The sequence below is a fragment of the Haemaphysalis longicornis genome, unplaced genomic scaffold (assembly GCF_048455015.1).
Source record: "Haemaphysalis longicornis isolate Haplotype H1 unplaced genomic scaffold, Haemaphysalis longicornis Haplotype H1 scaffold_1, whole genome shotgun sequence".
Lineage (NCBI taxonomy): Eukaryota > Metazoa > Arthropoda > Arachnida > Ixodida > Ixodidae > Haemaphysalis > Haemaphysalis longicornis.
The window spans coordinates 433,273,684-433,290,636 of NW_027526203.1; positions in this window are offsets into that span (position 1 = coordinate 433,273,684).

A 16,953-nucleotide genomic window follows, 5' to 3' on the forward strand; every position below is an offset into this window, starting at 1 on the left:
CACTCAAGCGCACGCACAGACGGCCGAGCAGGCGCTGAGCGGTCAAGAGCAGGCGAAGCAGCCGATAATCCCCGCATAGTTGCTCAGAAACTGCGAATGGGTGAAAGTACGTTTTGTCACACGGTGGAAAGATGTACGCGAAGAAATCGGATCATTCTGCTACAGTTATGATCAAACATGAACTTGACCTTAACTAAGATCCAGTAAAGAATCGCATGCTCGCACCATCGTGACCTTGACTACCCCTCGTTATCTAATTCCGCCGATAAAGGCAACTAGAAGCTGTCCTCTCATAAGGCAAGCAAATACACCAGACTCTTTTTCGAGCCTATTGCCCTTATCTTTCCTTGGTATGCAGCACTAACAGCGCACAACATCCGAGGTCATACCAACCGCCCTTCATCCCGACTGTAGCGAACTAAACTGTCCTTATATCTTCGCATAATTGTTTCAGCACGTCAAAACGAATGCAACTTACTATGAGACAGACATATCAAATTCTGTCCTCAAAACACAGCTGAGTGGTTGTTGGCCGCTGCACTGTTGTTTCTCTGTATAACGTGTTTTGTTCCCACTTGCTTTCACCTTGTGTTAGGTACATACGCCATGATGCGTTCGCGTGACGAAGAATTATCCATACAGAATGAAAAAAAAACACAAAAATCCGCATTCTACCTCGGTTTAATTGTATTCATTGCTATTTGTCATCAGGTAAAAACAAGTAGAACAACTATGAGAGCTTTTTCATTGAAGGGAGCATGCTTTTTGATATCCTAATGTTTTCTGAAACCTGGTTCACCTCTGAACATGATGTAGTTGTGGTTCCAGGATATCAGCCATTTTATACGAATCGTTCCGAAAAATGAGGAGATGGTGTATCTGGCGTCGAATAGGTTGAGTTATGAACTGCTATCTGAGTTTTCAACAATCACACTCAATTATGAAGCGCTAGTAATCAAGGTGGCCCTTGCATTTTTTTGCGCTTGTTATCGTCCGTCTGACTCTCCTGCTACAATTTTTGTGAATTTTGGAATCCTTCTTAGACTTAGTCAGCCACCATAAGTACGAAGTAATTATGGGTGGCGATTTTAATATCAACATGCTTGATGGAAACAACACCGAATCTGGATTTGAAACTATACTGAATATGAATTTCTGTCAAAATATCATAGCATCTTTTACTACAAGAACTCCTAGCTCTGAAACGTTACTTAACCATTTTCATCACAAAATTTGATACTGGTAGCTAATTGGAGGGTGTCACTACCTACGCCATAAGTGTCGATTTGCCGATTTTGGTATCTCTTGACCAGAACGTCAAGGCCACTAGGTATATGCAACGAGACTCGTCCTACCTATTGATTAACGAAGACACCTTGAACATATTCAGAGAACAACCTGGTAATGTTAACTGGGACAACGTGCTGGAAGATGACAGCCTTGAATCGGCCTACGAAAGGTTAATGACGAAACTCACCGACATTTATTATCGTTCGTTCCCTCTTAAAACTTTCAGGCAGTAAAAAAAAAAAGCGCGCAAGCAATGAGTAACTGGTGAAATGTTAAGGTTTTTAAAAAAGAGCAACCAACTTTATCGCAGATTTATTCATACGAAGGACCCTGATGAATTCAGGAAATTTAAAGAGTTTAGAAATCATGTTGCAAATGAACTACGCCCTCCTAAACGACAATACCACATCAAAATATTTGATCCTGCATCAAAAAGTTCGAAGGACACCTTGGAAATGAACTCTTTACTTGGTCGTGTAAGTAAGCGCAAAATGGACAAGGACGAACGAAGTGAACGGAACACGGCGCTACTATCAACTCATTTTATTTTCACTATGATGTCCGATTTTATACCGGAAGATACACAGCTAAAGAAAGGAGGAAAGGGGGAAGAGCACAAGCAAGTACAAAAAAACAAAAAAGTGAAGGATGACATTTCAAAGGTCGCATTACAAATGCACTTTTGCACGGTAAAATCTAATGATTTGATAAGTATTGCAGTTCTTTCTTTGTCAATGCTAGAGAAGCTGTGCTAACGCAGTTGTCTTTTAAGGAAACTATCTGGTGGGCCTCGATGATTTCTCGTGTCAACTGATCCTCGTGACGAGCTACAACCCTAGTCTTATCAAAAAATGGCTTACACTCACAATTTCTGCAGTCTCTGCAGTGTATGCCCAGATGTCCTTTAATCTTATTATCTACATTATTCCTGTGTTCTCTAAGCCGATCGTTTAAGCGACGACCCGACTGTCCGACGTACTGCCTGCCACACGGTAGAGGAATAGAATAAACTGTGCCTACTGAGCAATTCACGAACCGGTCCCGATGCTGCGTTGCGCACTTGCTTTTCTTTTTTTTTTTTCCATTGACTCTGTTCATTAACTTCGACAGTTTGTTGGGAGCAGAGAAGACAACGTTAACGTTGACGCGCTTTCCTATTTTCTTTAGATTGTGCGAAATACCATGTAGGTACGGCACGACAACGCACTTCAACTTTTCTCTCTCCCTGGGTTCCACGTATGGCTTGTTCCTAAGCTGTTTAAGCATCTTATCCGCGACCGACAACAGAAGAAATGGAGGGTACCCGGCAGATGTTAGACGTACTGTCTGTTTTTTGAAACTATCTTCCACGACATGGCAGCAGGATTTCATCAGCGCGTTGGTAAAACAATGCCTAGCGATCCCACGTTTGGTCAGCTTTGAATGTGCCGACTGAAAAGGCAGAATCGGTTTCTGGCTACGCGGATCATACTCCTAACAGACGTGATTGGGACCGAACGAGAGCCTGAGGTCGAGGAATTTTATAGACCACTCACTTGGAGTTTCATGTGTCAGAACAAGAGGGGCGAGGCATTGTCGAAACTGTGATAAAACACTGGTTACGGTGGACGTAAAACCACTACGCCCACAGTCTAGGACCACAAGAAAGTCGTCGACATATCGGAACACCTTAACGACGGCCGACCGCTCTAAGCGAGGAGCTAGGAGCCTGTCCAGTGAGCCTAGGTACAAGTCGCTCAGGATGGGAGCTAAGCACGACCCTATGCAGATGCCTTTTCTCTGAATATAAACTCTGCCCTCCCATGTCGCGTACGTGGAATTCAGGTAGAAGGAAAGCATTTCCAGGAAGCTGCTTGTCGAGATTCCACACGCATTCTGGAAGCGTACGGCATCATAGCGGTCAATGCAATCCTCCAGGCAACGGAGCAGATTATCGTGCGGTATGGAATAGTATAAGTCTTTCACGTCAACCGAGAAAGCAACAAGTTCTTTGTGGTCATTTTCTTTAAAAAAAATTTGGACGCTGCCATCAGCCTGTCAATAAATTGTCGAAGGTAATGCGAGTTAAGTACAAGTGACCTTGCCTTTAATGATTATTTCCTGTCCATAGCGCCAGTATCTACAAATACAGGTTACGACTTTTTAATGCGTAGCATTCTCTGCCGAGTACCGCTACAGGCAGAACCGTGTAACGCCCTGCATTTTCACAATAATGCAGATTTCGCCAAAGTTCCACCTGTAATTGCTACAACAGCTTGAATGGAGATAATTGGTTGAACAAAACTTTGAAGAACTAAACAATAATTTTTTTTTTAAATACCGAAATGGCGAACAGAGTAACGCCCTGCATTTCCACAATAATGCAAATTTAACGAATGACACTACTTTGTTTTTTCGCAGCTAATCAGGTGTTGATCTAGCGAACCAGACGAATAAAATACCAAGACGTATTAACGCCTGGGCAACAAAGAACAATTTAAAAATAAACATAGATAAAACGAAGGCAATACTATTTCGACCTCACAATAAATTTCTCCATCTTCCAGTAATTATGATCGGTAATACACAACTTGAAATGGTACGTTGTTATAAAAGACTGGGCGTCTATTTCTCGGAAAATTTATCGTGCGATCGGCACGTTAATTACCTCACTGGAAACTGTCACAAGTGACAGGTTGTATGTACCGTCACTTTTTTTTTTTTACTATTTCCATAAATCGAACATTGTACAACTGTTTATTTTCCTCGTCTATTACCTCCGGAGCACTGGTGTGGGCGACGACCACGGCAGAAAACATCAACAAGGTACTTCGACAACAGAAACGGGCCGTTCGTATCGTTATTAAGGTTGCCTACCTAGCCCATGTTTCCCACTTCTGTCGGTATCCTGAACATTATTCGGTATCCTGAACTCGCCATCCTGAACATTACAAAAGAGTATACATGCCGAACAGATAATGGTACACAGATGCTGAAATATCCCGATTCGTAATACGTTATCATGTGAAAGAAACACCGATATCGCTTCCATCTCATTCAAACGCTTGCGGCATAATTTTTTTGTAGTTTCTTATCTCCCAATCCCCAACCTACTTACGAGCAATGGGTGGCACAGCTGACCAGCTCCGACCTCTCCTCCCAGCGTAGCCTGGTAGAGAGGGCCCGGGTGGCCAGCGCAGGCCAGGGTATCCCGGACTAGAGGAAACCCCCCACCAGGCGGGTGCCCAGACAGCAGCACCTAAGGCTCGCATAAATAAAGTTTATTCCTCCTCCTCTATGCACTTGGGCACAAACTTACCCACTTTCCTCTATTTGCGATTTGCGACTGTAATGACTTCGCGTTGGGCCAAGTTCTTATCTTGGGTGCACTTTTTCTTGTGTCTGAGCTGTTCACTCTTTTTTTTTCTTGCTTTTTTTTCTTTTTCACCTAATATGTATGTTTCTTTCTTTCGAACCTTGAGTTTCTATTCATTTCAATTTGCTGAGTCACTTACCATGGATATTACTGATAACGTACAGATAGAGCGGTGTATTATTTTCTGTAGGTTTCACCCCATTCAGCAATCTGACTGTATATATATATTTTTTTTTCAGTTCCGGAATCCGAATCTGTATTCTTTCTTAATTTTCAATTGATGCACTGTACTGCAGATGTGCTAATATTGTACTCTGTGTAGCATTTCCACTGTTTGCAAGTCAAGCCTTGTTATGGGTTTTTGCCCGTACCTCCCAACATTGTGTGATTTTAAATGAACTTGAATTTAAATATGAATTAGTCCCGTCGTACCGCAGCGGTGAGGCTCCGAACGAGCGAAGCGATAAGGAAGAAAGGTGCAACTCGCGCGCCGGTGGCGACGCGATGAACGCCTCTGAAGCATGTAGCGTAGCCAAGATTTCGCTCTGAAATAATTGCAGAACCGCCAAAGTGGAGATTCTCGGTTAACGCGCCAGCATGCCCAGCTAAGCTATGCACGGACCCCTTTGAGAGTCGGCTTCACTGGCATGCACGAACGTATTGCTTGAAAGACATTTATTTTTCAGAAGTAATATAAGCAGTTTGATATCGTAGTAAGAATGTCTTAACGACAGGAAACCCCAAGCGCACGTGAGCGCGTGCCTGGCGGCGACCGCCCGGCGCAGTCTATGCTTGCGCGTGGGCTTATGCCACATAAGGAGCTCTCGTTGTCGTCGTCGTCGTCGTGTAGCGACTTGGTCGCCAAGGGCCCGCCGCGCCGAAAAAGATGACGACGAATCTGTCAAGCCATCCCTTCACAATGTGAGGAAACAAATCATCATTTCCTGTTGTCTTCTCCTCCCTCCTCCCTCTCGGTCTTCTCGGTTCTCCTCCCTCCGAAATCGTTACCTGGAGGTTCCCCTCCGGCGCCTGGGTCTTGTTTTGTCGGTGCCTAATTTATTGTAATTTGAGGCATTGGGGCTTCGCTGGTGCGACGGGGATAATTGTCGCTCCCGTCACTCTTTTATTGCCGAATCGGATCGCTTACGTTGTTAGTCGATCACATCAACCAAATTTCTTCTTTTTTTCTGAACGTTAAAATTTCATGCACCCGTCCGTCTAATGGCGACGATGGTTGAACGCAAAGCTTTCTCGTGATGGAATTTTTTAGTAGCCCAAACACTGCGAGTATGCGGCACCCTGGAGGTACGCACAACTTTTCTAGAGTACCCACAGCAACCTTCGGGTGTGCACTCCGTAGCTCTAACGTTTGGGTTTCGGGTGTAAGGCCTATGAATCGGTACCTGCTTCTTGGCGTACAGTGAGCAATTTTTCAGCGGGTGCCGGTTTGAAGTGTTGAACCCCGAGATGTGACATTAGGCCTAACGTACTAAACCTCAAAACGGGAAGTTAAACATCAAAATGGGAAGTCAGTGACGATAACACGCAGAGCAATGCCATTCTTCTTGGGACGAATTCTTTGGTTGTCGTCCGAGTTTTCCAAACCGCTTCGACCATGTGGAAATGGAGCAATTTTTAAAAAATTTAAAAATAAATAAACGGAGCAATCGGACAGACGCCTGCTTCATAACGCGAGGGACCCAGGTTCGATTCCGGCCACGGGAAGCGTTTTAGGTTCGAAGCCCCTTAGGGGCTCGGGCTGTCGGCGTCTCCTGTCGTCGTCGTCTCATGTAGTCACGGTACTAAAACACCGGGACACTCGTTTTCCAACGCCTCGCGCTAGGACGTATAACGCGTACTAAAAGAAAAGTGTATAATGGATAAAACCGCTTCAAAATAAGCACATTATTTAAACATTTGTGGAACGCTCCCTGTCCGCTTCAGCAACGGTCAAGCACAAGCAGAAGCTGTTTGTAGACGGGTTATAATTTGTGTTAGACTCAAACCACCGGCTCTCGACGCTATAGGCCTGATCGGGTCGGGTGATCGGTGGAAGGAAGAACAGGTTGTCTTATCTGGTACCAGGGCCTCGTTGATAACCCGCACAAAGTCGCGCGACGCATTTGTTCTGTTTTAGATGCAAAGCATCTTTTGCTCGGGGCTATGTCCGACGTCCATTGTACGTTGTCCGTTGGCGTCCGCACCTCTCCTCTTCATCCCCCTCTCCACGCCAGCTGTGCGATAATGCGCTTCTCACTCCGCCCTCCTCTCCATGCCAGCTGCGCGATAGCGCGCTACTCCCTTCGTCGTCCTCTCCACGCCAGCTGTGCTATAGCGCGCCTCTCCCTCCACCCTCCTCTCCACGCCAGCGCTATATATAACCGCGTGCACGCGCCGCTGCCTCAGTTGCTTCGTCGGATGAGTCTCGCTCCGGCGTCTGAAGAGTACCGACAGTCCTGCTAGCGGATTGGCTGACACAAGTTCAGCCAGCATCAGCCAACCAGTTAACAGATCCATTTGTCATGGGAACCCTCAGGTGATGCGAAGCATCGCGGAGTTTCCAACAACGTTCACGCGATGTGGGTAACCAACGCAAGTGAAAATAAAGGGAACTCTGCGATGCTTCGCATCACCTCAGAGTTCCCCTCGGGAAGACGTGTAATTTTTTACTGTGCGTTGGTGCCCAGATCATCTGGAAAAGGCGCGGCTCAGCGGCGCTCAGAGCGCGGCCGCAAAATAGCACGTTTCCAATGCTTCGAAAAATGCGCTCGCGTGTATTCGATCATCTGGAGGCTGAGCTCACCGCGCTGGGGGAAGAGCAGTTCCTTCAGCGGTGGTCCACTCGGCTTATCCGTGTATTAAACAAGCAAATAGAAGTGTCTATTCCACCCCATTGACTGTTGTATTGATGGTGACCTGTTGTTGTGAACTGTCGAGGATGTGATCTACAGTGATCTTTCGGTGTAATAGTGGTTCTAGTAGTGTGTGTTCTAGTGAACTGTGGAGAATTGTAGAGTGAACTGTGCGTGTAGTGAGTGGTGTGATAGAGTTGTGAAGTGATACATGCAGTGTGTTTGGTTTAGGCGACCGTGTAGTATTTAGCACAGCGGGTCTTTGCATCGGCTATTAATAAATTTTCTTTCAGACTGTACTCGAACGTGAGCGTTAGACCCCTTGTCAATGGACTATTAAGTAGTCCGTTTTCTGTCACTTGTGGGATAAGGCAGGGCTGCCCCTTGTCGCCTCTGCTCTTTGTCGTTTGTCTAGACCCCCTGTTCCTCCGTATTGATGCAAACACCGCCATCCGCGGCTTCCCGTTGCCAGGCATAGGCCAAGTCAAGGTGTCTGCGTATGCGAACGATGTGTCCCTCTTCATCCGGGACGTGGACAGCTACCAAGCATTTATGCGGCTATTTTATGAGTACGGTGAGCTGTCTGGAGCTCGACTGAACAAGGGCAAAAGTATGGCGGTGCGCTTCGGCACATTTGCGTCTGGCCTTGCGGGCGACGTAGAATGGGTTATGGGTGTTCGAGTACTTGGTGTGGTTTTCCATTCCCCGGGTGAAGTGGCGCGTAGTACGTGGAAGCGCCTCCTCCAGACAGCGGAGCAGCGTCTTGCGGTTGCGTCAAAATTCAGACTTTCGCTAGCAGAGCGAAGCTACATAATTAAGTCGTCCGTCTGGGCGGCGCTTTTTTATGTAGCACGCGTAGCGAAACCGCCGCGCCATTTCACCCGTCAGCTCGCCACGAAGTTTGGGTCGTTCTTTTGGGCGGTGTTGCGACCGGGCGGGGGCACCCGATCCGAGCTCCGTGGCCTCCGACATACGAGTGGTAGCGTGTGTGATGCGAGCGGCCAGCCGCTGTTGCAGCCGTGAAGAAGTCCAGAAGCCGTAGGCTAACGTAACTGTTTACTTCATAGCGAGAGGTGAGCCGAAGCCAAAGAACAATGCCCCGACGGGCGAGGTTACAATACAGGACTCGAGCAGAGCGACAACATCGATTCGCTGCTCTAACAGGAATGGTTTACAACGCTTGGGCAGCTCTATTTATACCCAAAAGCGATAATGGTCAAACGCAACAAGTGGGAACACGCACAACACTCTTTCCAGAGTTCGTAAGCCGTTCATAGCCTCGGGCACGTTGAGTCCGAGAGAGGGGAGAGAGGAGGACTCCGTTGCGATCGACGGGGCCTCTGTGTCCTTGAAGAGCGTGGAGACGAGCCTCGCAGGCAGCTGCCGAAGTTTCGAAATGCGCGAGAGCAAAGCGTCTGACGCGGCTTGTCGCAACTTGTTGCCGACATGGTGGCGCGTGTTTTCAAAGGCGAACGAGTGGCTTCGCCGCACAGCCGAGGAGTGATGCGGGGAAGTACTGCGGCGCTAGGCGATTCGTAACAGCGGGCAAGACAGAAACAGTGTCGCATGCGCTGTTGAGACTGCCCAAGTCAATGGGTGGTTTCAGTCTGCCTTGCTTGCAAATCATGTGTAGCGTGCTGGCCGTGCGCGCAGTGTTCGACCTTGTGGACTCAACTGAGTACCCAGGGAGGGCGCTGCTGCAGTACTTTCTGGGAACTTCCCGCTGAATGTTTTATGACGAACGCATTGCCGGTCCCTCTGCCGAGCAGTCACCGCCATTTTATGCCTATGTTGTCAAAACACTGAGAAACGTCCAGTATCTCTTGCCCTAAATTTTAGAGAGATTACAGCAAGCGAATTGTGGTAAAAATTGGCAATAAACCAGTTAGATAATCAACAGATAGCAAGATCATGCGGAATCGTTGGCATCAGCTGACATCAGCGGCACTTCCGTCTGATGTTCGGGATTTCGGATGGTTAATTGCGTGGCTGGGAAGTTCTTCCGACGTGTGACCGCCTGGCAAGATTCGGCATTGTGCGTTTCTGAAACGGGAACACAACCACAGGGCCACAAGAAACCACCTACGAGAACGCCGCAGAGAACGACCGCCTGGAGCGAAACCCCACAGGGAGGCGCTGGCACGTCGTTGAGAGCAGGGTTCTTTTTTTTTTTTTTTTTTGTCTTTGCTGCTCTTTTTTGTAACAATAAATCAACAATACAACTAAAAATAACTTTTAACATTACTTACTTTCATCTAAACGCTCACTGTTTTATGTTATTTTTCCAGATTTTCGGACCCCTGCTGACGAGATTACACACTTGGCGAGCCGGCCCCGGTAAAGTGGGTTTCAGGAACACTTAGCTTAAAGTGCGTTCCGTGGAAACTGTCATCCGCGTTTGCCGTTTAGCTGCCCCCGAATGACATGTTAGCCGAGTGCGCTCTGTGGAAGTGCACTTAAATAGGCACGTTTGACAGGAGCATAAAACACTGTGCATACTTCAATGGTATTTGTTTACAGTGCCGTCCAAAACGGCTTTGCACTGCTGGGGTCCGGCTGCTCCCTCTCTCTTGGGATCCGCTCTCAGTGTGGGAAAAAGCTAGGTCGACCCCCAGCTCTGCTGTTTCGCCAGCTTTGCACCCCCTAGTGCAAGCTGCGCCATTTTTTTTTTTGTTTTGAAATGGATCCATAAGACAATGCACTTTTTCAGAAAGCTTTACACCGGGCCTTCTGAAAGTTGGTTTCAGTACTATACACAACGCATTGCAGAAAAGGCATCTCTAGAGGCAATGTAATCAATCTGATGTCAAAACATGGTGACCCTAGGGCATTTTATTAAGACAATTTTCTTATGCTGAGAAAGCGTGAAACATTGTTACAGATGGACAGACGTATTTCTTGGTTGAAACCACGTAAACAGGCTTACGAACTTAAAACCACTGAAGGGGTGTTAATCGAACCCAGGGACGCGCAGTGACAGGCAAGTGACTTTACCACTAGTCCATCACCACGCTGAACACGACCTTCGAGGTGTTATGAATATGAACGGAGTGATGTCAAGAAAAGCCGAACAGGGGAGAACGAACGCTTGGGCAGCTGAGAGGCAAGAGAGGACACGTGGTTTCAGTATGCGCTGCGCCTGCTGAGTAAGGGAGCGTACAACCGTAAGCCACGCTCCTACAGCTAACGTTCCCAAATCTGGAACTACCTCGCCCAGCGGCGCAGGAGCCACCAGCGGACCAGAGCGCTCTGCACGGCGCACTGCTGCTTGTAGAAACAGCGCTCGAAAACATTTCACCGTATGTAGACAAGGGCTGCATGCAAATGCAAGCATTTAACAACCGCTTCCGTGCACACGTTTTAAACGCGTCATGGCCGACGCTTGTAAGTTTTTTTTTTTTTTTTGGGGGGGGGGGCGTCACTTTTCTAAGCAGGGTTACATTTCACGAGTTACAATTTTCAGCGTAGCCCGAAAACGGCTATGACGCTCGTCCCAGTGGGCTCTATTAATTAGAAAATAGTAATCGCTGACTATCCATTACCAATTACTGGTATTTTAAAACAAAAAATATTGAGTTACGCTCCCGTTCGAGCCTATTGGGGTTTGGCGACAGCGTGATGGTTATGGATATTAGCTGTTGCTTTCCATCTAAGGCAACTATATAAACACAAATTTACAACAAAAAAGAGTTGCAATTCAAAATTTTGTTCAGTTGGCTGCAGTATAAGTGATTTAATCTACAGTTGTAAAAGCAATGTTCATATCGCTTTCCTCGGTGCTTTCCAGGAGTCCGTGCATGGTTGGAAGAAATGAACCTTCATTTAAATGCACCCATGTTCTGGACGAAATTACATGACGTCGGGCCACTAAAAAAAGGGCGAAATCACGTAAAATTTCATTAAGCACACTCATTACCTCAGGAGTGCTTTGAAAAGTAGCTGTTTCCACAGCGTCACGGGCTGTGAGTGCCCAGTGACTCTAGGACAACTTACACGTTACGAACGCAGATGTTCCTCCCTGGAGTTGCTCACAGAGAACTGTAGAGCGGAAAGGGCACACGACGATACTCATTCCATCGTACAAATTCGCGATATTTGAAGCAGGACAAATAAACGACCCCTCGCGGCGAATATTCTTTCGACGCGGGAGGAAACAAGCACTGGCTTCACCATTTCCATCGTATACCGCTACCCCTACCCCCCACTCCATGGTTCAATCGTAAACGCTGACAGAAATCGCATTGCGGCAAAGCCAACTTTCTCGCAAATACCCTATATCTCTCAATCTAATGTAGATGTCTGGAAAAAATATGAGAGAATTGGCAGCTAAGATGACTCTATTGTGAGGTGTAATTTTAATCGGTTGCCGTAATTAGTTCATTGTGAAGTTGCAATTCGGATATCCTCTCAATACATCGGCTTCTACGTTAGGTGCATGCATGGTGACAGAAAACGACTGCAACTCATGTTTTATCGGAAGTACCTCAAAACAAACTATATGACACTGGACTGCTTAAAAGACTACATAACTGTGGGAATTTTTATCTCGGTAGGTATCATGGAAAAGTGCCCGTCAGGGTTTTAACGCGAAAGCATTACATGATCCGGTATAGTCGGAAGTACGGCGTTGTCGACGTCGTAACCAAGAGATGGCAGTCGAAATCGCGGGCGGAGCAAAGACAATAAACGTAAATGAGTTGAAAACAAAACAGGATAAATTTGAGGCTGGATGAGAATCGAACCCAGGGATTCCGGAATGTCAGTCGTACACGCGCTCCCTACTGCACAGCTCCATGGCTCTACCTGACCAAACATAGAAATACTGAATGTGTTGTGGCCTTAGACGTAGCATTATGTGTTACATGTACTGAGTACTACATGAGTAATTTGAACATGCTATTTACAGAAGCAGTAACAGAATATGTTTACGAGAATGTCGCCTTTGAAACAATGAAGTTTACGAAAAAACACGTAAACATGGAAGTACCGATCCGCACAGCTGTTGGTACTGGGCGCACTATGCTTGTTTCATCCACACAGCAGTCCGCCGCTTTGGATTTGTCTTACACGACACTGGCAGATTGGCGTAAGTGACATTGTCTGACGTGACCATGTTTATCGAGCATACCCTATGTTTCCCGAAAGGGTTACCTTCTACCGTAGCAAAAACAACCCAGGTGCAAATACGGTCAAAAACAAAGCAACGACGGACAAGGGTCCGCGGCTGACTATGGTAGTGTCATCTGGGAGGATTAACGGTAAGCAAGGCTGCAGTGCCTTAGGACGCACTGGAAGTTCGTTTGAATACCCGCCGTTGTGGCTTTATGGTAGACGTCACGAAAACACACGACTTGGCGGGCGAATCCAAATTTTAAACTAAATTGATTAATTGCTCAGTGAATACGGCATCGTTTGCTGCAGGACAAGCACTGGGGGCACTATAAAACACTAAATCATTCGAATAAAACAAACTTGTATTTTGCCTGCATGACCCCTTTAAGCCTATACGTAGAGGCGTAACAAGGGCGATTGGCCAAGGCTCTCAGTCAGAGTAAAGATGAAAAGAGAAAAAAAAAGAGACAAAGGGAAAAACCTGATGCTGATGATTAGTGTGGTTTCTCGGGCGAATTGGTCAATCATGGGGAAAGTAAGCGCCGGAGGAAGGAAGGACTCACTGAGCAGGCGTTAGCAGCGCCAAATGCCGTCTACTTGAGGCGTCATAATTTTTCCGTGCCCATTTTCGCCAGTATAACGATGCTTATGAGACGACACGGGATTTCAGCACGCAGCGAGCATCGCGCCCACACCGCTGCCTCACCCAGCGGCGCTGCACCCATCAGAGATCCAGACATTATTCATACCATCTATAGCTGTATATGTATGTATGTGTCCTTATTCACCACTTTGCCCTCCTATATCCCCTATCGCGAGGGTTTCACAAGTGTGAGAGGCGAGGCATATCGCAAAGTGGGTAAGAAGGCCAATAAGAATGCTAATTCCATTAAAATTCGGCGCCGCTCTACTTGCCCAGCCCGTTCGTAAAGCTTTAAATAAGGGAAACCGGATCTTTGACACATGCAAATTTCCCCAGCAGATATGGGCGGCATCCGTTAAATAAAGCTAAAAATAGCCTCGGGGCGTATGAAAGACTGCACTCCAGGATTTTTCTTGGAGTCAAGCAAGCGACTGCCGTCGCGATGCGCGTGGCAAGACGAATGTGACCTGTTTATCAACGTGCGTGCTCGCTCTGAAAGAGGGCGACGGCGGCAGATTCTTCCTCCGCGTCGGAGCGCAAATCTCGGATCAACGTTGCGCCCGTTGGGAGGCTTCTCGGAGGAGAGGGAACCATCGCAGAACTCGAAGCTCCGCTTGAAATAGGGAAAGGAAGAAGTTTTGCATGCTGCTGCGACCTGTACGCAATACGATTTGCGCCTGCTTTGACACGCCGCTTCCACGGGGTCTCTCTCTGCTAAGATATACATTAAAAAGTTACGCAGGAAAGATTGCCAGGTTGACAACGCATTTATTGCTCCGGTGACACGGTGTACAGAACCATCAAAACAAACACACGGCACTGAGATTCATGCCTGCTTTAAGTGGGAAAATTGAATACGTACATTAATGGGTTTTTGCGGCTCTCAACCGCTTCACGTGAATAGATGGCTTTCCTTAGCATACATCTAATAACTACGGTTTTTCGCTAGCGCCCAGTTCACCATACATAGCATAACAGCGCTACGAAAGGAACTTCGGCAAGAGTCGATTGGGTGCCCTCCGTGGCGCCTGTGCTCCTCGTTTATAAAGGCCTGAGACCGGAAGGTGCACTAATCAGGGCATGACGGCCTTAATTGGGCCAAGTTATGCAATGCCATGCAGGAGCGAATTCAAATTTTGAAATGTGGCATCACCGCACCGAAGCAAATCGTTGCCAGGCAAAGAGACGCCACATTGCTAAAAGTACTGGATTAATGCGGATTGCGCTATGGTGCTCAGGGGACAAAAAACCTTGTGTACACAAGGGTCTTTGTATTTCACTTTCGCCGGAACAACACCCACTGCGATAAGAAATAGAAAGCGCGGCATGTCTCGTAGGAGGGGGGGGGGGGGGACGTATACGCTCCCTCCTCTTTCTCCGCAAGCACAGATCATGCGCTCAACCTGCTCATCGTTCGAACTCCTGCCACGATTGATTCATTTATTGATTGATTGATTGTTTGCCTGATACTTCTGGCCTCACAAAATTTAATAGAGGAACTCATGTTCCTCTATGGCTAGCATTCAATTCAGTCCAGCATTCAATTGACAACATATATCACACTCCGCAAGGAAAACAGCATGAACGAAGTGGCATCTTGGAAGCTTGCTTATAAAATAACTATTAAATATAGTGGCACACAGATGGGTTGCGGAAATAAGGTTAAAGTCAGGGAAGGATAGCAACCACAATGGTAAATTTCCGTACGTCAAAATGATCATCCATGCATAATCCATGCATAACACAGTTCACGACGTGGGATAGGTGGTGAAGACAGCGAAAGGTGTCAGCAACGAGACGGCATGAAGGAGGCACAAAATTGATAGGCTGGTAAGTTTTTCACCTGCCACAGAGAAAGCTGTACTCGCTATAATAGGCACATGTAGTTACGGAAACATGCGAGTGTCCCGATGCTGTTTTCCAGGCGTGTGTGAGCAACGCCGCCTCTATATAAGCATTGCCTAACGCGTCGCCCGCTTTCCAATGGGAGTGGTAGGGACGGTCAGTTCAGGCAATCATCCGCTATGTAGCGCGCGCCGGCGGACGTCCCGCCTTACGTCACTGCTCGGGAGTCGCGAACACTGCACCCACTTCTACAGCGTGTGTCTGTCAGCTTGCCTCGAAGGCGTCGGAGCGCCGCCTTGGGAACGCTAGACAAACTGTCAATTATTTTGCAAAGTTTCCGAGAAGCGGCGCTTGCTTGAGGACATGAAAGCACGTAGGAAGGCTACGGAGAGGGAAAGGGTAGGAGAGAGCAACAGGAGAGTGGCTGTTTGGCCATTTTTCGCTCACGCGTTAGGCAAGGACTATACAGGCGGCGTTGGTGTGAGGCATGTATCCGGGGCAGCCTACGGTGGGGGGCAACAACTCAGGCGTCATTTCAATATGGAAAAAACAATGAACCAGTATACGTCAATTCGTATATTTTTAAACGCATTTCTAAACCGAATAAATGTATACGCAACCGCCTTCCACTGCTAGAGCTTCTATACCGACACCTGGATAAGGATTTACAAATAATGCTCGAAGGAAACTAATGACCTCGCACTGAACAGCTGATCCAAACAGCGAAAAAAGTTCCACTCAGCAGTAAAGCAATATATGCACGGTATTTCCAGTCCCTTTGTTTGATTCCACATTGATATTAATGTTATACATTTATTATAATGCATTTACTAGAAATGGCTTTCACGTAAGAAAGAATAAGCTGCCTGAATTTTAAGCAACATCATGTGCTCGAAAGTTGTGCGTTCTGCCAGTTCCAGCGGAAAAGAATATTGCGTCGACGATATGAAACGCACGAAAACTTGGCTGAAACAAATATGCCCCAGCAGAGGGAGTATTCTGCTTCCTTTTCCTGTCCTGTCATTTTTTTTCTGTTTTCTTTGTATAGTAAGGAATATTCTGCTACCTTTTTTCTGTCCTGTCATTTTTTTTTCGTTTTCTTTGCAAAGTAAGGAGTAATGTGCTCACTTCTTCTGTCTTGTCATTTTTACTTTTTTTTCTCCGGAAAGTTTTCGTTGCCATTGCAACATATCTACCGCGCCAGCCAGTAAAATAATCTCCTTAAAAAGGTAGTGCAGCGCCGAGATTGAGAAACAGCCCTCCGCGTTTATTAATCACCACAGCCGCCGGGGCCGAAGGTCAATTTGCATAAGGTAATGCGCTCCTTCGCGCGCAGTGCTAACCGGTGAGCCTAAGAAAAACACATGTATATGACACTGAGACGATCGAACCGCAGTAAACGCATAAATTACGGCAACGAAATGCCCGGAGGCAGTGATGTGCCCCCGTCACGTCAACTCGACCTCTATCTAGCCAATGGATGGCGCCACGGGTCAACGTACAGCGATGTTTTGCTTCTGTTGCACTGTTTTGCTTCTTCCTGGATGCGCATGGAAGTTGCTAGGTTATTTTTACGATCTGACTGACCGTGGACTGAAGTGATCACCCTTCAACGATGCCAGCAAACGCGAACAGCTGCAGACACGCCTTCCGCGAATCGTTGTTCTCTGAACGTTGTGCACCCCGAAAGTCGTAGGCCGGCTCTTCTGTGAAGGACAGCATGCTCTTCACTCAAAAGCGAGCTCGAGGAAGAAATACTGGCAAATGGAGAAGTGGTGGTTCAAAAAGACATGATAACTTTAGTCAGATTTAGGGTGACAAACTCTAAAAAAAAAAAAGAGCTTTTCTGCGCGTAG